Below are 26,302 nucleotides of genomic sequence, written 5' to 3'. Positions count from 1 at the left end.
GTGTGAATACTGATACGTTTTAATTATGGGGTACTGCCCCAGGCATGTTTACAAGGGTTACGTAATATACAGTGTATGCACCACGTTAGTGTCCTAAGAATTCAGAATTATGAAACACACCTGCCCCAGGGGTTTCAGCTAAAAAATATAAACCTATCCTAGTATAACCATTGCTCTTCTTGTCTGTCTCCTCTTGAAATCAATAGCCTCTTGAAGCTCCAACTGTATCTTTTTCCATCCAAATACCCAATATCTAATGCAATACCTGGCTCAATAGAGGCTTGCTGAAGTAAATTAAGGGTATATTTATGAACTTGGACCAAATTTCATAGGACTGACTCCCAAGGTCGAAACCTGACACCTTTCTTGCTTCCCTCGTGGCTCTCCCTCCTCTGGGTTACACCAAACCTTGCACACACATCACATTTCTCACTATGGAGTAATTGTTTGCATATCTGTGTCTCCAGTGAGACTGAGCAGGTTGAAAGCAAAGATGATGTAATCTCTGTATTTCTGGGTTCACAGTGCCCAGCACAGTGTAAGGCACATTTTATTCTGGCTCACTACGTTTTGTTGAATGATAGAGGGTAGAAAAGAACAGAGAGGGGGAGAGGGAATATTAAAAAAAAAAAAAAAAAAAGAAGAAGACTATAAGAAGTCTGGGTGAAGATAATTTAATCTATATTTAAAGGACTCTAATATTCCAAACTCAGCCTCTTCACAATACTTGTCATATTGGCAATTTACCTTTTCTTCTTTTTTATTTAAATTAACTTACTTTGGCCAAAACCAGTTTGGCTCAGTGGATAGAGCATCGGCCTGCAGACTGAAAGGTTCCAGGTTCGATTCCAGTCAAGGGCATGTACCTTGGTTGCGGGCACATCCCCAGTAGGAGGTGTGCAAGAGCCAGCTGATCGATGTTTCTAACTCTGTCCCTCTCTCTTCCTCTCTGTAAAAAATCAATAAAATATATATTTTTAAAAAAATTAACTTACTTTTTACCTAAACACATTTATTGTTAAAAGAAACATTATCTTACATGTCCATGGAAAATCATATTCACTTGCACTAAGCAGATATGATGCAAACAAAATCTGTGAATTCTTTGTTTTATTCTGCATTTCACCTGAGACCGTCTCTTTGTTCTTAGCACACGTTAAGGAGGCATGAACAGTGGCACTAGATGTGTACTTTCTCCTCAATGTTACAGAAGGATTGAAAAGGGACAGAAAGGGAGTATCTTATTACATCATTCAACATTATTTAATGCCCTGTTCTTAAGCCACCTAATGTTATCTTAAGAACTACCAGAAGAAGGAGGACTGAATGAACTTTTCTCTTTTCCCCTCACTCTGCTTCTACATTTATAGTTCTCCACAACTTCAATTAGACACTCCAGTTTTGCCAGAATAGTATCTCTCCAACTTAGACTGTAACTCATTGTTATGTTTAAGCAGTAGGAATTTTCCACCTGACCATTAGCAAGAGGGAAAAGCTAATTCCTTTCATGGTGTCTATAAAATCTGCAATGAACAAAGAAAACAAAGTTTTCACCTGTGAGAACATTTCAGGAGATTATGGTTAATGAATATGTGTTTGTTTAATAAAATAAGCAACTTAAGAGCATTTCTCAAGTGAGATAAATATATATTTGGTTACCACTACTCGTGGGGACTGTGACTGTATATAGAAATATCTCCCTTAATTTGTAAATTTTATGAGGGAAAACAGCTCACCAAGCACAAAGTTGAACCAAAATGTTTTCTCTCTGTGGCTTTTGGCCTTTCTCTCCATTTATGGTCTCAAGTGGGTAGAAACTCATTCTTCTAAATATACAATAAAAATGATGGCTTAGCAATATTTTTATCAAGGTCAACTGGAATGAGAGTGTAATGTTTATATATTGAGTAAGTTTTGTAATCCCATGTAGAATATGGTTAAATAACTTATTTTAGTGTCTACTTCTATTAATTTATTCTTTAAATTTCTTAAACAGTTGAAAAGAAATTTATTCTGATATCTGCTATGGAAAAACAAACACTGTCTGACTCAACCTATTTGAGACAACTAATTAATGACATTAAAAACCCAATGACAAAGTAGTTTATGAAATGGGATAATAAACTTCATAGAAAAACGACCATAATAATAATCAACTTCATAGCAAAGTTACAGAAAAGACCAGTATGTGGTGTGCTTTATCTCTATTTTGATTACAATAACTTTTCATCAATTCCTCTTACTCATTTTAGCCTGGGATTCCAAAAACCTATAAAGTGATGGTAACATGAATAATAGTACTATCAGCCTCAAAAAAATACACTTAAAGGATTACCATAAAGCAGAACTAATTAGCAATGGAAAGAAATTGGTAACTCAGTCACATATTAATAAGGAAAAGCTGACTTTATTACCCTTGCCTGCATTCCCAGTGAAATGAACTGTGTTGACTCTAGTTAGTGTGCTTGTGAACAAAAAAGGAAAGACTTAATTTTGTTCACTGGCACAGAATTTAAAACACAGTGGGAAGGAATAAAAGAAAGTGACTTCTTAAGACAAGAACCGGAAGAAGAAAGAAAAACAGACTTTCAATAAAATATTTTCTTCCGTCCTACATACCCTTACTTTCCTCTTGCTTCCTTTACTCTTCCCCATTCTTATTCTGCTAAACCAGAACCAGCCTCTCTTAGTTCATATATGTTTTCATCTTTGATCTGAACACAGGGAAAAAATAATCACAAGCTCTTGACCTAGCCCATGCACGCTTCGCTCCCAGCTCCAGTGGAATTGCCTGATTCTGTCTTTGTGCTTTATAGAGCTGTTTCTATGGCCTTAAGTGGGACTTCTGTGCCTAAGAATTCTAACTGTACACCACTATGCCATATAGGACCTTGGATTTCGAGTCTAAGTTTCTAACTTCAAATCAAGAAGAAAATAAATAAGTTAGATTTAATTAAAATAAAAACACACCAATACAACTCTCCACCACTCCCCTCAAATGTACCCTTAGAAAGTACCAAAACTTGCCGAAACCGGTTTGGTTCAGTGGTGGAGCATCGGTCTGCGGACTGGGGGGGTCCCAGGTTCGATTCCAGTCAAGGGCGTGTACCTTGGTTGCAGGCATATCCCCGGTAGGGTGTGCAAGAGGCGGCTGGTCGATGTTTCTCTCTCATCGACGTTGCTAGCTCTCTATCTCTCTCCCTTCCTCTCTGTAAAAAATCAATAAAATATATTAAAAAAGAAAAGAAAAAGAAAGTACCAAAACTCTCTGGTCATTGGATGCCCTATATCTGACCACTTTATTTCTCCACACTCTTCCCCTTGCCCGCACTTTCAATTACAGTATAAAGCTTGCTTAAATTTCACATTGAAAGTTTTGGAGAGCCATATGAAATTCTTGTGTACACACTCAGGATACAGATATAACCATAATTATGGATCACTGATTTAGTACTGTAAAAACTGATAACTAGAGAAGCTATCTTCATAATCTTTCAGCGCAGTGCTGTTCTTCTTTATAATATCATAATTTTTCTCCTGAACATATATCTTTGGTGCTTGCACATATAACAAAACACATTTCTATACTGCAAAAAGGTCTCTTATCTCAGCACCATTCACATCACAGTTAGAGTGGATTTGGAGATATATATATTAACATAAGGCTCTAAGAAAATCAATACATTTTTAGAGTTTCCTACAGATGGAGGTAAAGTGTCTTGAAAAAAAAAAAAGTAAAAGGTCTTTCTTTATTCAGACAAAAGTGCTTACACACAGTCCTGCAGGTCTTGCCCATAAGAAAACATTAAACTCCAAGTCCAAGGAAAGCAGAGATGATGACTTTCTTTTTATTTTTTAATAGTTTTTAAAACTATTATTATTTTTTAGAACAAGAGGAAGAGAGAAAAACATCAAGGAAAGAAACATCAATTGGCTGCCTCTTACACACCCCCAACTGGGGATCAAGCTGGCAACCCCTGAGGCAAGCTTTTGGTGCATGGGATGGTGTCCAACCAACTGAACCACACGGCTAGGGCAAATGACAGTGACTTTCCTGTTTGCCATTGTGTGCACCAGCTCCTGGCATTGGACCTAGCATATTATTAATGTTAAATTAATGTTGTTTGACTCCCTGGCTGAATTCTGTATTTTTTTTTATGGCTCTTCCAACTTATTGATATGTATATTTTCCATTACTAACCCTCTCACACTGAATTCATAAATCTATAGTGGATTACTTTAATAAAATTATTGATGAATAGAATGGAAATATAGAGACACTACATAAATGCTGCATGATATTATTTGTTGACTTATGTGACAATGACATTTGAAATTTATTTTTATGAATCACCTCTTTACAGCTGGGGCCTTTTCTTGGCAGAGCACTTGAAAAATATGTATGATATGCCATGAATATTTCTCTGAATACACTGTCTCCCAGGTGTACGGATATCGTTTATCTCTTCCATTTCTCCTCCTCTTTATTACAATCTAGATCAGAGGTCAGCAAACTTTTTCTGTAAATGGTCAGAGAGTGAATATTTGGGCCATTGAATTCCATCTCTCCAGGATATAACAATGTTTTTTATGTAAATTAGATCACATGACTTCCCTGCTCAAAACCCTTCAGTGGCTTTTACTGCCTTTGGAGTAAAAACGAAACTTTTTTTCCATCAACTTCATGTGGTCTGGCTCCTGAGTGCCTCTCTGACCTCACCCCCTGCCCTCTCACCCTTCTGCAAGCCCCAGCCATGCAACCCAGGCCCTGTTTCTAAGACTGCCCAGTCCCTTATGGCCTCACAGCCTCTCCACTCCATGCTCCTTCTGACTAGAGCATCTTTGCTGCTCTTCCTCCAAGTCTTTCTCAGTCACCTCCTTCTTGTCAGAAAGGTCTCAGCCTCAAGGGCAGTTTTCCCCAGAAGACTTCCCTGATCCTCCAGTCTATGCTTTCTCATCAACTATTTTCCCCTCAGCATAGCACTCATTACTATGCAAGTTTTCCAGTCTATTGTTCATTGCCTGTCTGCTCCACTAGAAGGTAAGCTCTATAGAAGCAGGGATCGCTATTCCTTTTATTCACAGTCTGATCATCAGAATTGTCAGCAGTACTTGGCATATAGTACGGATCCAAGAAGTATTTATACATATCTGCTGAATGAATGTTTTGTAACAACTCTTCATCACATTTTACCTCTTCCCAGGTCTGGCTGAGGCTATTTCTCGTGGTTGGTGTCATAGAGTTGGTGGGGGAAGCATTTGGCTGGTGCTGTCTCAGCCACATCCCTTAACTTTTAACCCCAAAGACCTACAAAAACAAAATACACCAACTATGTGTGGCCAGTTAGTTCAATGACCAAATACAATATTCTGCTCCATTTAAAAAGCACTAACCTTCAAAGTAACAGTTTCATTTTTATGTGACTAAAATTCTACTGTTTAGATAAACAGCCTTGCTGAACAAATTTAACTCTTAGGATGCCATTTTTCAAATGGCTCATTAAAATAAAATAAAAAATACGGTCCAAAGGGGAAACAACTTTTATTTCACACTGAGTTCAGGGGAAATAAACAGGAATTTCCCTATAATTATGTCCTGCTGTGATAAAAGTCATGTAGGTGTTTCTCCTCTTAACTGGATTATAAATTCTTTCAGGGTACGGACCATGTTCCTTGGCATGCCCATGATGTTGAACACGTGTCTTAAATAAAAGTAAAGGAGGGCAGGAAAATGTGGAAATGATTGATTTTAAGGCAGGTGAAAGGATTCTGAATTCTGAGCCTATTAAGAGGAAGCAATAAGCATTTGTTTTGAAATACCAAATAGCTGTGTCAGAGGTTGGGATCAGGATTCAGAAGAGCTACTTTGAGGCCCTACACAATAACTAAAACATTTTCAGTTTCAGTTTCCCACTCCATTAAAAATTTTAAAAAATTGAACTATGTGATCTTTAGGATCTCTCCCAAGGCTAACCTTCTATGATTTCACCACAACTTTAATCCAAGCAGACAAAAAGATAAGCCTGAAATTCAGTTAAATGAGCCATTGAAGTGCATACAACATGATGGAAAAAAAGAGCAAACAAATTTTATTTGGAGAAGCTTGGTTGTGTGTTCTTCCTTCACTCACTTGTCCATCTGTTCATTCATTCATTAAAAACTATGTTTTTGAATTCTCATAGGTATTTTACTAGATGTAGTGAAAGGGCTGAATCCTGGGAGTATTTTTTTAAATAGCCAGAGTGTTCTGAGCTTTCTAAAGCAATGGGAGAGAGTGCAAGAAGCCTGGAGTATGTACCCTGGTTCTAGTCCAGCTCTGCCTCCAACTTTCTGGGTAAGAGCTGATTCTGGGCACATGTCTGCAAGCCTCGTTCCTGCTTCAGAGGGAACATGGCTTTGCTCGCACTGAGGGGATCCTGACCAGAGTGCTCAGAGAGGAACATTCCTGAGTTGGTGCTCCACGGGAGCTGCCAAGTTTCCATTGCCACAGTGTAATGGGTCAGCCACAACCCTTTCAGATATGTAGATGCATCCTTCCTAGAACTAAACTCGATGACATGAGAACTCTGAACACAATCTGGTCAACGAATACCATCAAACATGAGACTATTTCTGACTATACATGGCAGAAAATTGATCATGGTTTTCCCAGAGTACAGAACACCTTGAAATTTTATGTGGCATTATCAATAATTAGTACGAAGCCAAAATAAACTTTCTAAACAAACTTTAAATCCACTAGAGGGGAAGTTGAATTATCTTTCAATTTTCTATATAGAAAATATTACAATGCTGTTGATAAGCTTCTGTCCCCATTAAATCTGGATCCTGCCCTGGCTATATCGATATCAAAGGAAAGGAATACAGGAGAGACAAATATCAGTATGGGTAGGGAAGTCTTCCCCAAATGAACAGGATGGGACCTGGGCATTAACAGGTGGGTAGAAATTCAGGAATTGCTAAGTGGATTCACAACTTAGGAAGCAACCCATCTTTAAACGCTTTCCATTACCAATGATTGTCCCTTAGAATGTTATATCAAATGACTGGTCTGGGGTCAATGGAGAAGGTGCCATGATCAATGCGATGCCTGACACAAGTCAGAGATAAGGGTAAAGGACCATGTGTGTTTCATGCTTGCCTCACCTGCTCGGAGCTCTCCGAGACCTGTTTATAACACTGTACTAAGAACATTTTTGCCCCAACTAAATTTTACGTGTTCTCACATCCCATTACCTTCCTAAGTTCTGCCAATGTTGAGGTGTTCTACACCAACAAGGGAGACAAAAAATGAGAAAAGACGTGTTTTCAGGAGAGGGATCCCTCACTTTCTCCCCAAATCCCACCATCCTTCAGCCACCCTGCCTCTCAGACAGCAGCATGTGTGTGCCGGAAGGTGAGGATGTGGAGGCTTCTGGGGTGGTATCAATGCAGGCATGGAGGTCTACATAGGGGCCTACCAAGGGAGGAAGAGAGGGAATCCATTGGGCAGGATGCTAGATAAAGAGAGGCTCAATCTAGGAGAGCCTTCTTAGGCATATGTTTCCCCCACGCGTTCCCCTTTGACGGTGGCCCCTTCATTTTCCCATTTCTGGAAACAATGGGATATGTGGGAAGTTGGAGATGAAGAAGCGATAGAGCGTCTGCGTGGCTTTGAAGCTCTCTGGGGACAAAGGGCCTGGAAAGGCCAAGGGGACTACCTCCATGCCTGTGGGACTGCTGGGCTCCATGGACAATCAGGCCGGCAGCTGTAGCCACAGGCATAATGATAACAATAGAAGCTAGCTAACATTAAGACCTTACCATATGCCAATCACTATGTAACAGAAGAGAAAGCCTTTGGCATCAGGCAGACCTTCGTTTGAATCTGGGCTCCATCATTGATCACCTGTGAGATTTGGGTTAAAATACTTTCTCTCTAACCCTCAGTTAACTTACGCATAAGAAGATATTATACGGTAATAGTACCAACTTTTCATGGTCGCTTAGTAACTAGAGATACTGTGTGTAAAGCACCTGCCCCTTGGTAGGTCGTCTATAAACAGGGATCAGTGGTCTTGTGATTATTATGATCACCATGGACTCCTGGTGAAAGCCCGGGAAATGGCTGTCAGCTGCCAGGGACAATTAGGCCAAAGAAGATGCAAAAAGACACAGGTTGTATCTGATGCATTAGTGGATCACTGTGGCTAACAGGCCTAATGGTGGAGTCAGAAATGACAGATCGTGGGGCTTCCTCTGCAACAGCAACATAAATGTCCTTCCAGGGCCTTGGTGTGATGATGCATATCTAGAAGAATACTCTGTTCCCTGCATTCGCCAGACACTCTGCATACTCCTAGGCAAGTTCCTTCCACCCCCCTCTCCCAGCTCTGGGTCCTGTTGTCATGGTGCCTTGTGCACAGCTGGCAGTCAACCAGTAACATTTAGGAGGAAGTACCCACGGTGTGCCCAGCCTTGGGCTACACCCAGTAACAGCCATGGCACAGGGCCTGTCAGAGGGCCTGCAATTTGAAGAGATAATCCTGAAGCTCTTTAAAACCTAAAGAAACGTGGCTCTAATGTACAAGATTCCTTGGGAGATGGGCCCCCATTTACCTCTGTAATCAGCCCTGTCGAAAGCTTCCACTTGGGGAACTGGGGGCGTGTCACGTTGATCTGCGCTTGGTGTGTTGGTTTCCTATGGCCGCTGCCGCTGGAACACATTACTGCAAACTAGAAGGCCTGAAGTAGCACAAGTTTATTCTCACCCAGTTCCCTCCCACTCTCCCTTGTACTCTAGGAATTAATGGGGGGAAATATCGTGGGATGAGGATTAAGAACAACAACCCAAAGACCTGAACATTTTTTTGAGGTTCTGTCAAGGAAACTTTTTTGAGGAAAGTATAAGGAAAGAACGATGGATTCTGAGCCATCAAATTCTTACAAGAGAAACCAACAAGTTATTGGGTAACACCAGCTAAAATTTGTTAAACTGACGAAAAAACAATTAGGAGCCCCCTGTTGGAAGCTGGCTTCAGTTCCCTTCAGTCTTGAGGGGTGTGCAGTTCAGTTAGAGAGGATTCCTTACTCCTCTTAGGTCACGGAGTAAAAAAAGAAGAGAGATGATATACTAGTACTCTTCAGACTTACCAGAGGCAGAAATTTCTCCTCATGGGACATGGGTTTCAGGCAGTGGTCCTCAATTGGGGCTATTTGTTCCCCAGGACACGTTTGGCAATGTCTGGAGACATTGTTTTCTTGTCACAACCGGCATTTAATGAGCGGAGAACAGGAGTGCTGCTGAACATCCCACAGTGCACAGGACAGCCCTCCACAGAGCCATCTGGCTCCCAGCGTCAGTAGTGCCGAGGTCCAGGGGGAAATGCTGCTCTAGGGTAAGATGTCCTGACAGCTCTCATCTCAGACTTCCTCATGAAAACCCATGTTTTCAGGCGACAAAAATTGTACCTTTTAATCAGAGTGACTGAGAGCAATTATAAGTGGTCAGGAGACCTGGGGTGCTGACACAGACCGAGCTAAAGACTGATGGGTGGTTCTCACAGAAAAGAAAGTCATGCCTGTGGGGGTGCTGGGCTCCGTGTACACTCAGGCTCGCAGCTGTAGCCACACACATACAGTAAACAGGCCAGATAGACAACCCCCAATCTCCTCCCTCCGAGGACCTTGGGGCCCTAAAATCCGGTGACTTTCTCCCAGCTCTTTTCTGTCGTGGGGGCAATGGCTATCCTCACATCAGCCATGCCAGCCTCGCAAGGGAGTGGACATACATAGCTTTGGGATGGAAATGTACTCTTTAGCCAACCACTTTATGACTGTCAAACACAAATTACACCCACCCTGAACCATCAGTACCGTACCATTGTTAAGTGAAAGTAAAACCTGTTCCTTATAAAAAGAATCTTTGTAATGTATTTCCCCATGACCTTGCTTAATGAGAGATCCAAGAGGCTGGTATTTTCCCTTTAATATGTGCCAAGAAAGCATTGTGTATTCAACATAAAGATCTATCTACTGCCTGTCCAGAATTGCCCACGGCTACCAGATGTTCAATTAAGAGAGTTTTAAATTCGATTCACTAAAGGTACAGAAGAAATAAAAACCTGATTTTACTCAACTCTGATATATTTCCCCCCAACTTCTCATACTAAATATAATCCCCCCCCTTTTTTTTTTTGCCCACTTAAATAGTAGTGAAGATGTAAAAAGTTTTAGGAAAAATACAAGTTTTTTTTATTTTTATTATTATTATTATTATTATTACTCTGTTGACTCTTACAGCTCTTCTAATTAGAGTTGGGTAACATCTCCAAGTTTGTTTTAATTTTTTAACTTTAATTAAACTTGTCTGGAGTTTAATTAATCTGTAATTAATTTCCCTACTTATTCCTTAGTTGTAAAGCAAAGTAAATGAATTTTTTAAAAATGGAGAGATCGTTTTTATCAATTAAAATTAAAGCAGTTGTAGGGTTTGGGGTTTGGGCTTTGTTTTTAATTGAGTGATTTGACTCAGTCCTCTTTTAGGACCTTTTTTCCTGGAGCCCCACCTGGTCACTTCCTGGAGCACTGCGACAAACTTTGCTTTGGCCTCTGGGCCTCTGGAGACCCTGAAGGACAAGCCTTCGAACCTCCTTTAAAGAAGTTTCAGAATTAGAAAAAAATGCTACGAATATACTTGGTCATATATTTATTTAGCCTGATAAAATCGCAAGGGCTACAATTCCTTCTGGGTAAAAAAGAATTAATTTTGAAGAGTGTTAATTTTTTCTGGTCACTGAATAATGCATAATAGTAAGGATATTACTCTGGAGTCAGTGAAAGGAATTCTTGTGCCTAAGTCAACGCAAAGGGGACTGGCCTAGTCACAATTATTGCAATTACTGCTAAGAATTTCAGAAAACAAAGATGTGATCTGCAATAAGACTTAGTTTCCTATTAAACATAACTTCCTTGCTTCTCTCATCTTGCACATTCATCTAGGCTTGCTTCTGTGCACCCACACATATGCTTCTCTTTGCACACAATTACTAAATCCTCATTTTCCAGACTACCTTACTTGTCTGATCCAGGTATACATTATTAGAATTCTTATGAGAGAAGTCTTTTCTCAAAATTATATATGGGCTTGCCTTGATTTAGTCCTCTTGACATCAAGTTCCTGTTTTTAAACTATTGTCTGGATATACCTTTCTGTTTACTCCTTACTGTCGGTTTTACGGAATCCTTTCAAACTCAGTCACTGTTACCTCCTCTGGGAAGTCTTCCAGAATGCTCCACTCCCAGTTGGAGAGAGCTGTCTTCCCCCCCAGTTCTCTGGTGACATGTATATTCCTCTATCTCTATTGTAAAAGTGTGATTACTGGGGACACTTCCATAACTTCTGCTCTGGACTATGAGTTTCTTACAATCTGGTTTCTAGTATCTTTGTACAGCCAGTGCCCAGGACAGAGCCTGCTACAAGCTAGGCACCCAATACATGTTTCATAAATTTTTCTTGACAAACTTAGTGATAGAATAAACAATTACTTCTCAACTATATAGTACAGGAATGCATGACTGTCAAAACTATGGAATTCACAGCAATGTATCACATTAGATAGATATTCTTGATAGGCAACATAGAAAGAAATCAAACAACAAGATTATATTGAACTAGAGGCCTGATATATGAAATTCGTGCAAGAGTAGGCCTTCGCAGCCCCTGCTGCCATTGACCTTGCAACCCCGGCTTCATCCAGAAGGTCATCCTGAAGGTCATCCAGATGGTCCTTCCACTGTTTGGCAGTTCAGTCAATTTGCATATTATGCTTGTATTATGCAAAGAGCCACTAAAACTCATCAACTTTTATTTCAACTTAAAACTAATTTATTCATTTAACCAATAGACATTTCATTTTAGGCAAAAATCCAGGCATTGAGTTAGTTTGCAGAGAATAAAGAGAGCACTAGGGGTGCCAAAATGGTACAGTTATAACAAAGTGAGATAAGAGCCCAATAAAGATAAGTATAAAATGTGATAATACAATGGTGAGGTCATAAGCTCTAGAGTAGGGGTGTCGAACTCAATCAGAGAAGGGGCCAAAATCTAAAATCCAGCCTAAATCGCGGGCCGAATGGTTTACTGAACAGTAATAAACTGTCATTGTGATGGAAACGCAGCAGAGTGCAGTGATGACAGCGCGGTGCGGGCCACATTGCAAGGCCTGGCGGGACGGATTTGGCCCGAGGGCCTTGTGTTTGACACATGTGCTCTAGAGAGTCGAACTGACCAAGTTTGTGGCCCACCCTCACCAATGGTTACTAACAATGTGACCTGGGCCAAGTATTTACCCTCCCTAAGCCTCAGGGTCCTTACCTATAGAACAAAAATATAATAACTCCTACCTCACAATGTTCTTCTGATCATTAGTCTACCTAATATTTGTAAAATGCTTACTCACCATGTTTCCCAATCATAGGAAATTATATAAATTAGGTCATTATGTAACTCTTCAGTGTTGTTATACAAATACCAGAGGCATGGTGCATGACATTTATACACTCAGGGGGCGCAGGAGGTCTCCTCAGCCCAGCCTGTGCTCTTTAGAGGTCTGGAAACTCATGAGGGATGTCCACCAAGGAGTCCTTACTGCTGCCATGGAGGTGGGAGAGGCTCCCACCACTGCTGTTGTACTGGCCAGCTGTGAGCCCAGCTTCCGGCTGAGCTGCACTTCTCCTGTGGGAGCGCACTGATCACCAGGGGGCAGCTCCTGCATTGAGCATCTGCCCCCTGATGGTCAGTGTGTATCACAGCGACTGGTCGTTCCACTGTGTGGTCGAATTGCATATTAGCCTTTTATTATATAGGATTAGCAAATACTCCAATATATTCTTTTTTTGAAAACTTTTATTTTATTTTTTATTTTATAGTTTACATTCAATATTTTTTATTAGTATTAGGTATATAACTTGGTGGTTAAACAATCATAAAGTGTTCCCCCCAATATTTCCATACATAGTTATTGCAATACTATTGACTATATTCCCCATGCTGTACTTTACATCCCCATGACTACTTTGTAATCACCAATTTGTACTTTTCAATTCCTTTTTACCTCTTTTCTCCAGTCCCCAACACTCCTTCACTCTGGCAACCATCAGTGTGCCCTCTCTGTTTATGAGTCTGTTTAAATTTTGTTTGTTCTTTTATTTTGTTCTTTAAATTCCATATATTATCATATATGTCTTTCTCTGACTGGCTTAATTCACTTAGCATGGATCCATCTATGTTATTGCAAATGGTAAGATTTGCATGGGTCCATCTATGTTATTGCAAATAGTAAGATTTCCTATGTATTTGTATTTTTCTCATTTTTTAAACAAAAGCTAACATAGTATATTCATGACAGTATCTTCACCCCTTCCCTCCATTTAACAGTGTATGGGAGGTGATACCATATGGTACATAAAAAAACTTTCTGCCCTCTCCACCTCTCCATTCCCTCCTTGCTTAGTAATGGCAAGGACAGGAAGAGCAAAACACTGAGCTAACTGCCTACGTTGTTTCAAATGCATGGTAGACAGTGTTCAAATGCATGGTAGACACAAATGGATTATGAGAGACATTTATTAACACATAATTTTAAGTATATTTTTATTGATTTTAGAGAGGAAGGGGGAGGAAGAAACATCAGTGATAAGAGAGAATTATCAATTTAGCTGCCTCCTGCACACCCCACACTGGGGACCAACCCCACCACATGGGAATCGAACTACAACCTCCTGATCAAACAGGTCAATGCTCAACCACTAAGCCTGACCAGCCGGGCCCACATATTTTATTAGTTTCCACTGACTCTGAAACCAAAAACAGTGCGGAAAACACAGGTGTGTGGTGCCAGAAAGCTTTAGCAAGCACAGGATGAAGTTAATCCTTTATATACAGAAAACATTTTCTTCTCCTTCATGACTTCATCCTTTGTTTACAGCACAGACTCATCCCCAAATCATCCCCAGACTTTCAAAAAGTGCAAGGTCTCTATTACTGTTTATTTCATCAGCATTTTGTTTTTTTTACTATGCTGTAATTGCCATAACATGATGATCCTATTGCCAGGTCAACCAGGGTTGGATAATGGACAATGAAACTTGAATAGTTCTATTTCCTCTCCTTGTTTTGCTCCACCTCTCCATAAGGCTGCTCGCTCTCATGTTCTAGCTGACCTTCAGTTTCTCTGGAAATTATAGAATATACTGCTTCCATTTCTACCAGCTAAACTTGAAATCTTTCTCCTCCTCTTAGCCAGAACATTGCTGATCCTTCTCACTCAACAAAGTATAAACTCAACAAAGGAGGCAGACCTAGGGAGAATGCAATATGATGTGTTAAGGAATCACAAGTTGTTTGAATCTACTGGGACACAGAGCAAAGCATCAGGAACATTAGGAGAAGTGACAGATCAGATAGACTGGGGCTTTGTTGTGAAGAAGAGAGGATAGGATGCTAACAGGTTTAAGTTATATTATCTCTGTGATGGAAAGCTGCTTAGTAATTTTAGGGAAAGGAATGACACGGCTATGGAGATTGAGGAGATACTGGAGAGAAGACAAGCAGTTTGGCAGTTATTGATAGCCTTAAGAATTGATGAGAACCTAAATTAAGGGAGTAGCAGTAAGAATGGAAATAAAGAAAGTGGACATGCCGCATTAGCTGTGGCTGGGGTGGAAAAACGTCAGCTAAAATTGACATGGAAATTCTGGAGTGGCTGAAAATGGAGAAACTCTATTTGATGAGATTATATACTTGTGGGAACTCCAGGTGGAGATGTCCGTAAGGTACTAGACCTGGAGTTCAGAAGAGAGGTGAGAAGTGCAAACATGCATGTAGTCATTAACATTATACAGGTAGCTGTAACTTTGGGGTTCAATGAGTCCATGCAAGGAAAAAGAATAGAGTGAATCTCTGAGAATTATGATGGAGAGAAAGAAATCAGCCAGTGAAGGAGACCTATAAGCAGAAACCAGTGCTAAAAGGAAAACTACTTAACAAATAGAGGCACATGTTGGGAAGGATTCATCTCTTAAAACAGCTTCAAAAGAAAAAAAGTTTTTTTTTTGTTTTGTTTTTTTAGAAAAAAAGTTTTGCCAACAGTATCAAATGCCTCACAGAGGTCACATAAAATTATGCCTGTATAGTAAATAAATATTTTTTGTGAATAAATAATGAACCAAATAAGCAGAAAAATACAACCAATATTGAAGAAAATAACTCAACTGGAAATAAAGTAGTGCTGACACAGATGTTAGAATTAGCAGAAAATCACACTTAAACAGTTATTTTTACTATATTCAATATGCTCAAAAATTAAAATAGTATATAACAAAGCTTATAGGATACAGCAATACTAATATTATGAGAGTCATTTTTAGATATTAATACTTGTATTAACAAAGACCAGGTGCTAAAAGTTAATGCATCAGAAGATAGAGATAAGCCGAAACTGGTTTGGCTCAATGAATAGAGCATCGGCTTGGGGACTGAAAGGTTCCGGGTTCGATTCCGGTCAAGGGCATGTACCTTGGTTGCGGGCATATCCCCAGTAGGGAGTGTGCAAGAGGCAGCTGATTGATGACTCTCTCTCATCGATGATTCTAACTCTCTATCTCTCTCCCTTCTTCTCTGTACAAAATCAATAAAATATATATTTTTTAAAAAAAAGAGCAGAATCAATAATTATATAAAAAAAAGGTATAAGAAAGAATGCTAGCAAACCAAACATCAGTTCTTAAAAAAAAGAAAGAAAAAAAAGACAAACCTCTGACAAGATTATACCAGAAAAAAAAAGAGAGAGAATACAAATAAGGAGTATTATTAATTAAAACAGTATATAGGAATATTGGAGATGTAAAAATATTACCCATTGTATGCCAACAATTTGGAAAATTGGACCCAATGTACAAATTCCTGGACAAGTATAACTTCACACTCAAATCCTGGCAGAAGATTCACTTCCAAGCTCACTCACTGAACTAGTTCAGTACTGACTCTTGAAGGGAAGGAGAAGATAAAGGAATAACAAATTTGACAAAATGATAACAATCGGTGCATCTGGGTGAAGGATATATGGGTTTTATTGTTACTACTCTCAACTTTTCTAGCTTTACATTTTTTAAATAAAAAGTTGAAGGGAACTGCACATGCTCACATGCACATTCCTTAAGTTGTACAGATAAGAGACAAAACTAAAAATGCAAGCAAAGTGATGATTCAGGATGGCAGTTAGCTGGGATTGGGTGGTGGAAAATGCAATGATGTAAAGAGGATCACACACATAAGCTTTTGTTATGGTCCCAGTTTTAATGTTGGGTGTGGTTTCATGGATACTTATTACATTATTACTATAAATTAATAATTATAGGAATAAAGATGACCATAAATGCACCAATTATGAGAGTGTCAAGAAACAAGGACAATGTTAATCCACTTCTGTGTTCTTAAGGCATCAGCAACCTATTCCCACAAAAACACTGAAAATGACTATGTATCTTGAATGGAAAATTCTACTGATGGGAGAAAAGCTGTATCTGCATTTATTTGAGAATGGGCTCTAAAAATTTTTATCCCTTTCATCTGGAGTTTAAAATTGTGTTCCAAGAATAATGAACAACTATTTTATTTATTTTTTATTTTATTTTTTAAAATATATATTTTATTGAGTTTTTACAGAGAGGAAGAGAGAGGGATAGAAAGCTAAAATCCATGAGAGAGAAACATTGATCAGCTGCCTCTTGCACACCACCTACTGGGGATGTGCCCGCAACCAAGGTACATGCCCTTGACCGGAATTGAACCTGGGACCTTTCAGTCCACAGGCCTACACTCTATCCACTGAGCCAAACCGGTTTCAGCATGAACAACTATTTTAAATGCTCTACTATTAATCAATGATTCAATCTTGTTTCATCACATTCTTATTCCAAGCAAATGATACACTTCTCTTCTTTAAGGAGTCACCAATGGGAATGAAATTATCATTAAGATATATAATATATAATGAAATTATATATTAAGAGAACTAAATATATAATTCCTATTTACTAAAATTGGTGTCAATAGTTCCAAAAGTTTATCACCTTAATAGAATTACCTTTATTTTATTGCACATCAGTGGGATGTTGCACAATGGTAGAGAAGCTGGGTTTTGGAGTCAGAAAATCCTGGATTTAACTCTCCATTCTGCCTCCCACTAGCTGTCTGACACTGGGCTAATTATTCAAGCTCTCTGGATCTCAGTTTCCTCATCTGAAGCTGGACCTTCACAAATAGGATTTAGGGGATCTTTAAAGATAGTCTATTTAAAATGCTTAGCACAGCCGAAACCGGTTTGGCTCAGTGGATAGAGCATCGGTCTTTGGACTGAAAGGTCCCGGGTTCAATTCCGGTCAGGGGCATGTATTAATATGTTGGCTGCAGGCACATCCCCGGTAGGGGGTGTGCAAGAGGCAGCTGGCCGATGTTTCTCTCTCATCGATGTTTCTAGCTCTCTATCTCTCTCCCTTCCTCTCTGTAAAAAATCAATAAAATATATTTAAAAAATAAATAAAATGCTTAGCACAGTTCCTGGAGTAACTCCAAATGTTATATAAAGTAGCTAGCGTATTATTACCACACTGAAACATTTAAACTGATTTATCTATTTATCTACACATACACACACGCACAAATAATTTCCTACATATTGACAGATTTATACCATTTATTATCAAAAACTTAAATAAAACAAATACACAAAGCTCAGAAAATGGGGGAGATATAAACATTTAATCTCCTTAACAGTCTCTTTGTTTCTCATTAGATGATCTGTAAAGCTCCATCAACTCTAATATATGATTCAAGTGTTTAGACATTATTTTAACAAGTTAAGGTGATTGAGAATTATTCTGACTAAAGGTTGACTGTATAGTGATATTTGCCTTGTGAAGGCTTAAAAGTGTTAAGTTAAATGTCAGTATCTTAAAATTGTAGGTAAAAATGTTATTAGCTGCAGTATATTTTCTCTTTGATGTATGGATATTATAAAGACAACATAAAAACTCGTTGGATGACAATGTTTTTAAATTGACCACGCATTCCATCACACTATGAGAACAATTCAGTGTCCTTTTCCTTCTAGTGTAATTCATGCTTTCCTAACCCTACAATCACAGTGTATGTGTCCGGGTGTGTGGTAATTGATTAAAGGAAATATCACAATTACCTATTTAACCATTTCCCTCTTAGACATCTAGGCTGCCTTTAAATTTTTATTACCAGAAATAATTTTTCAAGTATATGACTTTTATTCATATAGAATTATTTCCTTGGGAAAAAATAATGTTAGTGTGTATTAAATGTTAAAAAACAACCAGTATGGTTGTGTTGCTGTGTTTCTTTTCAAAAGAATGAGTGTGTATATATAAAATATAGCAATATACATATATAACATAGCAATACATATTTTAGAACATTAACTGTGAATAAGTATACCAAAGATAAGCTTTTTTCAACTTACATTGTCTAACCAAGAGTACACACCAGAATTAACTTTTACCAATATTTATTTATCTTTCTTCTTTTTCTTCTTATATTTTAATCAATGAGAGACTTGGATGTAATATTCAATTGAAAAGAAAAGTTCCCTTCAAGGACATAATAAGACATTGGTTATTGTAAAAAGGCTAAATGTCAACTAGTTTTCTGGTCTTGCCAATTCAGCTTTATTGACTTATAAAAATGTACTAACTGGGTCTAGAGCTACATTTTACTAAATGTTCTTGTCATATCTTTCTTAGCCATGGAATAATTAAATTGTGGTTGCAATCATTACAAAATATAAACAAGAAAAAAAAATACTTGGCTTGATACTTGGATAATAGCTTCATCAGTCTTACCAATTTGTCTCTACTACCCTCTAGTGGAATCATAGTCATAGTATCCTTACCTCATTACTTCCAGAGAGCGCGCGCTCTCGCTCTCTCTCTCTCTCTCTCTCTCTCTCTCTCTCTCTCTCTCTCTCTCTCTCTCTCTCTCTTTCTCTCTCTCTCTTTTTCTCTCTCTCTCTTTCTCTCTCTCTCTCACACACACACAAGTATATGTACATTTATAAATATCAGCTTTATAGAGTTGGTCCCAGTCTCAGATATCATGAACTCCTGCAGGAAATGACCTTTGAACTGGCATTAATGCTCCTCTCTCTTCCCACATTTCTGTCAGATTAATCTGTTTAGAGGGAGAATGCAATCCTATCACTCACTCCCCTGCTCAATCAACCACAAAAACCTTTACTTGTTCTCACTGGACTGTTTGAAATGCTGCGGGTAAACTTCCCCACAGTGATTCCAAAACTCTTCACAATATGAATCCAACTCTTCTCCCACCCTTCTACCCTTAGCTCCCTCTTCTGGCTCTTAACCTCCAGCCCAATTTACTACTGATGTTCTCCAAACCTGCCCTGTTTCTCCTCTTTCTAGTGAGAATGCCACCTACATAGTCATCCCCACCCCACCCAATTCCTTGTTCCATTTCTATTGGCCAAATTATATTTATATTCCAAGAATTACTTGAAACGCACCAGTTGTTGAGCTTTAGCAAACTCCTTTTGTTAAGTCTTACATAAGCCTGTACCTCTCTGGCACTGCTATTCCCTTTGCTGCTCCCTACCTAGGCTCCTCTCCTTCAATTCCCATTTACACTGACATCAGCTTTTCTGCACAGCCCAGCACAAGGATCTTGTCAGTGATGAAGCCTTATCTGCCTCTTCCAGAATCCTTCCCCCCTGTCTGTGACTCCCCAGCAATTCACTCAAGTCTCTGCTTCAGTGCCTAGCACCAGGGAGAGCTCTTTTTTTGTGAGCGATAGAAAGTGATCAACATGATTGGGGGATAAATCAAATGAATGAAGTGTCTACTGCGGGCTGGGCATTGATCTAAGTACTAGTAAATGTTACATGGGTTACTTCATTTTGTACTCAATGTGACAAAATTAGGTACTATTCTTGAATATAGGAAGCACAGAGAGACAAAGTGACTTGCCCAAAGCCACAGAGAGATAAGGGCAGGAGGCAGGACTTATACAATTAGGGGCAGGAGGCAGGATTTAAAAGGATTTGGGCCCAGGCAGTCTTCCTGCCACCTCTGTGCCTGTCACTCATTTACTTCACAGAAGCCCATTGTTCTTAGTTTCTGACATCACTTTCCAGGGTATTTTGTGTACAGTCGTCATCCCTTATTTGCAGGGGATATGTTCCAAGTCTTCCAGCAGATGCCTGAAACCTCGAACAGTACTGAAAGTTTTATATATATATAGTTTTTGCACATAGATTCCTATGATAAAGTATAATGTCTTTTTCATCTTAGCTAAGCACTTACCACACACTGTGGCCATAATTTTTGCCTTTGAGGTGCGACAGCAAAACTAGCCCCAGTTTCTTTTTCCTACCTCCGTAGATCTTAGCAACCTCAGCATACTTTTTTTTTTTTTCCTTTCCCGATAAAGTCCAGAACTTCCACATTTTCACTAAAGCAAACACCTGATGGCTTCTCCTGGCCAATGTCTAAATCGCCAGCATCATGACTCTTGGGCTTTGGGCCATTATTAAGTAAAATAATAGTTACCTGGACACAGGCGCTGCGATCCCATGACAGCCCATCTGCTAAGCAAGATGGCTACTGATGTCCTAAGGGGTGTGGCTCAGTGGATAGAGCACTGGCCTGCGGACCGAAGGGTCATGGGTTCGATTCCGGGCAAAGGCATGTACCTTGGTTTTGGGCACATCCCCAGTGGGGGGTGTGCAGGAGGCAGCTGATCCATTGATGTTTCTCTCTCATTGATGATTCTAGCTCTCCTCTCTGTAAAAAAAAAAACCCTCAATAAAACATATTTTAAAAAAAGAAAAAGATGGCTACTGAGTGACCAACTAACTGGGCATGGAGAGTGTCGACAGCGTGGACATGCGGACAAAGGATGGTTCTCACCTGTGAGGGAGGGACCATGCAAGATCTCATCATTGCTCAGAAAGGCTTGTGCTTTAAAACTTATGAACTGTTTATTTCTGGAAATTTATATGTAATATTGTATTTTTGGACCATGGTAGACTGAATGTCACTGAATCCCTGGAAAGCAAAATAACCAATAAGGAGGGGCCTACTCTAGTTACAAGCAACTATTTCTCAATCATTTTCATCTGATAAAAATAGTTGCATTAGTCCAGTGGTAGGCAAACTCATAGTCCACAGAGCCAAGTATCAGCAGTACAATGATTGAAATGTCTTTTGAGAGCCACATTTTTTAAACTTAAACTTCTTCTAATGCCACTTCTTCAAAATAGACTCTCCCAGGCCTTGGTGTTTTGTGGAAGAGCCACACTAAAGGGGCCAAAGAGCCACATGTGGCCCGTGAGCCGCAGTTTGCCGACCATGGTTGGGTTGCCACAACACAATAGCACAGACTGGGAGGTTTAAACAACAGAAGGTAATTTCCTCCCCAGTCTAGAAGTCTGCCATCAAGGTGCCAGGATGGTTGAGTCTGATGAGAGCTCTCTTCCTGGCTTCCACATGGAGCCCTCTTGCCCTGTCTTCACATAATTGAGCTCTCTTTTGTCTCTTCCTATAAAAGGCCTAATCCCACAGTAAGGACTTCAACTTGATGGTCTTATTTAATCCTAATCAATTCCCCAAAACCTCTACCTCTAAATAGCATCACATTAGGATTTGAAGCTTCAATAGATTAATTTCTTGGGGGAGGAAGGGCTATAATTCAGTCCACAGCAATACTTACTGTATTTTCCCGCATATAAGACAACTTTTGTGAAACGAAAAAAAGTCAACCGAAAATCGGGGGCAAAAGACCAAAATTGCACAAAAATTACCTGCAGATCTTGATGGCAAAGTAAGTCTTTTCTTTGAAGTGGGGGGTAGTCTTATACAGCAAATATAGGCCTAAACCTATATTTTAACTGTAAAATTAGGGGGTCGTCTTATACTCCGGAAAAAAAACCAAAACAGAAACTTTGTGTTCAGTCCCAACTGATCCTTCCTTTTCCTTCTAAATGGAGTTTACCAAAATATAAATGTGAACATTTTTTCCTCCATTGTTTGTTCAAATGTCACTCCCCCTGTTTGAATTAGTAATTTCTTCCTCTATGTTCTCATATCACCTTATAGCAGTTTACAACTTAAGTGCCAGAAGAGAATTCTAAGTAACCATTGTGTTTTCCCACCCCACGCCTATAATAGGAATTATGTCTGATTCATTTTTCTGTCTATAAAACACCACATTGCACTTTAGAAACACTGAATACAAGCGGGCCCAAAGTGTAATAAACCGTAGCATGAATTTGCAATAGCACAAATTTACAATAAACCTGCAACTTCAAAAACAAAGGTGACTGAGTTAAATTTAAAAATCTAGCATCACAGCTGTGGAAGCTTATGGTCTTCTTTATGTTGAATGTAAAGTGAATATAATGAATTACTGCCTGTTTTAAGATGATAAAAATTAAATTTGTGGCTTAGGCCTCCCAGAGAGAAGAAAAGAAAGATCTATCTATCTATCTATCTACCTACCTATCTACTATATATCTATCTATAATCTATCTGTAAAGTTAGTACCTTAACCTAGTAGGGAATAGACTTCTTTCCTAGAGCATTTCTCTGGGGGTAGTGGAGTTTTATTTAAAATGAGAATTTGGGATTTTAAAAGTAAGTTTTAAAAGTTGTTTGTTTCAGACAGATTTTCCAAACTCCTATCTCTGAATGCTCTGCCTCTGTCACCTAGGAACATAAATTTTGTGCCACATAAGGGGTCAGATGACAAATGCTACTCATTTTGTGAAAATGTATTAAACAATTAAATGCATGTGATATACTAGTTCTAATCCTTATCCTAATCTGGGTCATTTAATATATATTAGTAAGAGGTATGATAATCAGTCTTTGTTCTGCAAAGAGAAATCCTTACTAGGGGACTTTTATTATCTGCAGTTCTATTTTACTCTTTTATTTTCTTCAGAATTTAAGAATGATGTTCAAGTGCAGAAATCTCTCTTAAAGATATGGAAGAGTGCAATGAAAGAAAGAGTTTTTGATACTGGGTACAATTTAGATATCTTTTTCTTCCCTTATAGAACTGTGATTTATTTTTTCTTTTAAATGACATTTAAAATACTGATGTGAAAATATTTTAAAATTCAAAAATGTAATATTTTGCTCTTAATTTTTAAGTAAATAAATATTTTAAATACATAAAAATATAATAACAATATATATTACATATTTATTCTTTACATTGTCTTGGAGTTTTCCATTACCTTCTTTTTTTAAAAAACTTATTGGGGTGACATTGGTTCGTAAAACCATATAGGTTTCAAGTGTACAACTCAATAAACATTATCTGTACACTGCATAGTGTGTGCCCATCCCACAAGTAATATTCTAATTAAAACAAAATTTCTACTTTGATAAGTAATGATTGTTGATGTCTTACATATGTGTTGGGGGGAGAAGTTAGGTCAGTGAAATTATGTTAAATTTCATAACATACTTTCAGTCACTTAAAATTATTTTTAAGATGGTAAATATTTTTACTTAAAATGTCTGAACTGGTTTGGATAATTCACTATTAAACTAATTTAAATAAACTTTTTATTTAGTTACCCTAGGTTGAAATGATCTTTCATGTGTATATATTTAAGCTGCTTTAAAACCAATAATATATAATCATTCATTCCTTATATGTATTCATTTCGTTAGAGGTTTTTAGAGAATGTTTTTGTCTATATGGAATAAATAGGGGATAAAAATATCTCTTTGGCTCCCCCCCCCCCCCCAACAGAATATCTCAAGGTTGGTTTGTTTTATTTTGTTTTCGTTAATCCTCACCCAAGGATATTTTTAAAAATGTTTTTATTGATTTCAGAGCTGAAGGGAGAGGGAGTCTCTTTCCATCCTCATTTCCCCTGCTTTTGCCCACCTCCACCTAATCTCTCACCCCCCTTTCCCTCTGCCTGTCATCACACTGTCTCTGTGTCTATATATTATAATATGTATATAGGTTTTTTGGTTCTCTTATCTTCCTTCCGCCCTGCAAGTCATCTATTTAGAAAAAAACATCAATATACAGGAGGCTTTAAGCATTAAAAGCGAAAGGAATGGAATCTGGATGCAAGTGCAGTATCCCTTTTGCGATGAGCTGTTTGTGCATGCGAAATTTTAATTGGGCTCATCTTGGCAGGTGAAAAAAAAAAACAACCAACCAGAAAGAACAGTTTCTGGTGACTAGAAACAGTGGGACGACGCTCCCACGGGAAGAAAGACGGAGCTTGCGCGCAGGCTCAGTCGGCGCCCGCCCGCCTGCTTTTTCTGCGGCCGCCGTTTTCCTCTCCTTTCGCGCTCTAGCCACGGGGGAAGCCCGGCCCTAGCGTGCCTGGGCTCTGATTGGCTCCTTTGAAAGTCTACGGGCCTCCTGATTGGCGGACGCGGGGCCCTTTAGCGCGGTGAGTTTGAAACTGCTCGCGCTTCGCTTCCGAGCTGGATCTGGGGAGTTCAGGACCGAGGGACGCCGACGTGATAGCCGCCGCCGCCGCCGCCGCAGCTTTCGCCGCGGGGTCGCTTTGTCGGGTAGAGTAGCTGGAGGGGGTCAGGGTCATGCTTGTGGGGTGCACAGGGGTCGACTCAGGGTGCTCGGAGGAATCGGGGCGGGGGGGTTCCTTGGGAGGCTGGCCGGGCAGCTGGGGTCTGAGCGCTGGGCCCGGCGGGGAGGCTGGGCCGCGGCCTCCCTCTGGGGCGCCCGGGGGAGCGCTGGGCGGGCGGGCGGGCGGGCGGGCGACGCCGGGGAGGGCAGGGCTGCCCCTGGCACCGGAGCGAGCGGCGGCCCTCTGGGGTTCGCGGTCGGTCGGTCGGTCGGTCGGCTGTTGTCGGGAGGAGGAGGCCGCTCACCTGGTTACGGAGGCTTCCGGGCACCGGCGGCAGCCGAGCCCGGGCTTTGTTTCTCTCCACGGCGCCGAGGGTTTGCCCAGCGCGGTGCCAGGTCGGTGTTGGGCGCTGGGCGCTCTGCTCCGGGGGCGACGAAAGCAAGGCCCCCCCCACACACACACACACAAGTCCTTCCTTCCAGGCCCGCGGAAAGCCGCCCCGATGAACCCACTGTGGGCCTCCGACCTGCCTCTGTATCCATATGGCCTCCCCCCATCCCCCCAGCTTAGCCAAGGCCCAGAGCCAGAGGGAACTTGTTTTTTTTGTTTTTTTTTTTCGTTATTTGATGCTTGATGGTAATGTTTTAAACGATGGAATTAGCAAAAAAAAGTGATAAAGTAAGAAATGCCGAAAGACAGATAGATGCACGTGTGGGTTTTCATAGCCTTGGTCCTTTATTTAGTGCTAATGTTGCACGACCTTCTTTTAAAGCCCCGGGGGAGGGGTGTGTGTGCAGCCGCGGGGGGGTGTACGCACTGCAGCTCCCAGCCCGGAGCTCTAGGAGGCACTCCGGAGGCCTGAGCTTGCTCAGCCTTTATTTCGAAATGTTATACCCCGGGAAAATGGAGGAGGGATGGTGTGCAGCTTTGAGGTTGCGTTCAAACTATCATAGCAAGTTTGCTCGAAAGCGAGCCCCGCAGATGTGTTGTACATCGTTAGGCATTGCATCTGGATGTGGAAGGAAAAAGCGAACTGTCTTCGTCGCACGTTGCCATTTCGTGAAATTAATCATGTTTTTTAAAGATTGGCCTGATGACCAGTGTAGTCCACAATTTTGTTGATTTTAAAGAAACTGACTTAAAAAGATGGCTTCTCTCCACTTATTTCCGGAATGATTTTTGAAGATGAATGTGAGAAATATAACTCTGTGACTTACATAGGAACTTATCAGTGATGGGTGTGTTAGAAGCCCAAAGCATAATTACCATAATTTTCTCAAGTTTCATTGGCAGCCTGAGTGGTTGTCAGCAGCATTTCAACTTTTTTTTTTTTTTTTTAAACCATTCTTTGTGATTCAAGTATAGGTTTGGTTTTGTACTTTGTTCTTTAGATTCATAATTATCTGTGGAGTCACACCTTTCCCTGTAGGGTGCTAAGTGATATTTCCTACTCTTTCAAAATGGCCTGGAAGAAACGTGCTTGTGTATGTGACTGCTAAAAACAGGAGAAAGATGAAAACTCACTTGAGCAATTTAAACACTTAAAAGCTTCTAACAATTTTTTCTAATGCTTGAGCGGTGTGAGCACATTTCAGCTCCCTACTCATGTCTTACAATTATCTTCATAGAATCATAAAGCAGTTAAAAAATCAGTC

At 39.8% G+C, this 26,302-nt stretch overlaps 1 protein-coding gene across 4 annotated transcripts in view; it reads left to right on the top strand.

Moving 5' to 3' along the window:
- Positions 1-8,655: 8,655 nt before the first annotated feature.
- Positions 8,656-26,302, top strand: part of CDK1 (cyclin dependent kinase 1) — a 28,005-nt gene continuing 10,358 nt past the window's right edge. For 3 of the 4 annotated variants that reach the window (XM_036438400.2, XM_036438398.2, XM_036438401.1), the window contains exon 1: positions 24,507-24,633. The gene's annotated coding sequence lies outside the window, so the exon portion shown is untranslated. Of the gene's footprint in view, positions 8,668-17,898; positions 17,904-24,506; positions 24,634-26,302 lie in introns of those variants that run through there. The other variant, XM_045581829.1, reaches the window with a different exon arrangement.

This window comes from Pipistrellus kuhlii, unplaced genomic scaffold (genome assembly GCF_014108245.1).
Source record: "Pipistrellus kuhlii isolate mPipKuh1 unplaced genomic scaffold, mPipKuh1.p scaffold_m20_p_15, whole genome shotgun sequence".
Classification (NCBI taxonomy): domain Eukaryota; kingdom Metazoa; phylum Chordata; class Mammalia; order Chiroptera; family Vespertilionidae; genus Pipistrellus; species Pipistrellus kuhlii.
Note: the sequence above shows the minus strand (reverse complement) of the source record. Positions and strands in the feature narration are given on the sequence as shown.